A 2,010-nucleotide genomic window follows, 5' to 3' on the forward strand; every position below is an offset into this window, starting at 1 on the left:
GCTCCTGAGCTCCTCTTTCTCATCTTCCCTTCATTTCTCAAGCAAACTTGAGGGGTAGCACAGGCTACCACGGCTACTAGTTGGTTCCGCCCCTGAGGTAAACTCTTACACCCCGCTCCTAAGTTGAAGCAAAGAAAAGAAAGTAAGGAGAGAAAAGAAAGGAAAACAAATTTGTCTTTTGTGCTCCCGAGTTGGAAAGAAATGGAAGGAAAGTTAAATATTTTATTCTTTCTTTTCAAATCCTCCCAAATCGGAAGGAAAGTCATCCTTCCATTTCCTTCCTTTAATGAAACTCAGGAGCATCAATCTCTCTTACTTTCCTTTCATTTATGTCCATTTCCTTTCTTTTCTCTCCTTAATTGAACTTGGGAGCAGGGTGTTACTAACTTTTTTAAAACGATAAATCTAGTCTACTCCTAAACTACACCTTAAATCCACATATGTTTACGACGGGACTTGAACCCTCAACCTCAAGGAGGTAGGGCAACACCGGATATCAATGGGCTAGAAGCCCTTTCATAAACTCTTACTACTTAATTTACAAAATGCTAAGGTGATCTGGATATAATAACTTGGGTTATTATCGTGCTATTTTCGGGTTACATATCGGGTTAATTTCGTGTTATAATCAGGTTGATTTTATGCCAATTTTTTAACTCAAACACGACACGACATTGTGTTTTATATGCACGACACGAACACGAATTTGAATTTCAATTTCGTCTCAATTTCATTTCGTATCGTGTTTTTTGTCATGTCGTGTCAGCTTTTGCCAGCCAAAAAGTCTATTTTTTCATTATTATTATTATTTTGATTAATTTATTCATTATTTCTACTTTATTAAAAGAGTAAATTACAATTTTGGTCCTTATGGTTTGGTCAAATTCACACATTCAGTCCAGCCATTGAAAATTTAACAAGATGCATCCCTATGGTTTAAAGAAATTGTGGTGCACATCCTTAATCCACATAAAAAGACCATTTTACCCTTACTTTTACATATTTCTTTTTCTTGTATGTATGTATATATATATATATATATATATATATATATATATATATATATATATATATATATATATAATTGTTTTATTTTTTTATATTTTGTCGCTTACATTTTATTTTATTTATTTATATTTTTTATGATTTATATATATTATTTTAAAATTTTATTCGAATATATTTTTAAAGTTTTTTATATTTTACTTGTTTACATTTTTTTAACGTTTTATTTGAATTTTTTTTTTTTTCGAATATATTTTTTAAAGTTTTTTTTTTTTTTTGATCTTTTGTTTTTTATACATTTTTAAATCATTTTATAAATATTTCTTGTATTAAAAAATATAAAAATGTTAGTTAAATGAGAATATGATTAACACATATTATGTATATAATTATTTATTTTAATATGATTATTGTATAGGTTAACCGAAATTCAAAACGAGTGCCAGTGACTTAGAATTCAATTTTTTTAGTTTTGGAATTATTTTTTTACATTTCGTTCGGAATGGAAAATACTAATCATAATTCATATAACTCAATCACATGTGTCAATGTTTTCGAGTTCATCTTTTTTTATTTTAGAAATTTTGTTCGTTTTTGAGTTATATGATTTTCCAATTAGCCTTTATATAACTTGAAACTCTTTTCGTATTTCAATTAACCTACCTATCAATCTTATTAAAAATATAATTTTATACATAATATAAGTTAATGATATTCACATTTAACGAACTTTTGTTTTACATTTGTTATAAAAAGTATAAACAAACAAAACCTCAAAAAATTACAATGTACTCAAACAACACGTCAAAAAAAAAAAAAACAAACAAACAAACAAACAAAAAATATTTAAAAAAACATGATACAAATATATACAAAAAAATGTAAAAAAAACATCAAAAACATTAAAAAAAACTAGATATAAAGTTATATTTTTAATAAGATTAATAGATAGATTAACTGAAATTCGAAAATGTATTTCAAGTTATATAATGGCTAATTGGAAAA

This window comes from Lactuca saligna, chromosome 8 (genome assembly GCF_052625555.1).
Source record: "Lactuca saligna cultivar CGN05327 chromosome 8, ASM5262555v1, whole genome shotgun sequence".
Lineage (NCBI taxonomy): Eukaryota > Viridiplantae > Streptophyta > Magnoliopsida > Asterales > Asteraceae > Lactuca > Lactuca saligna.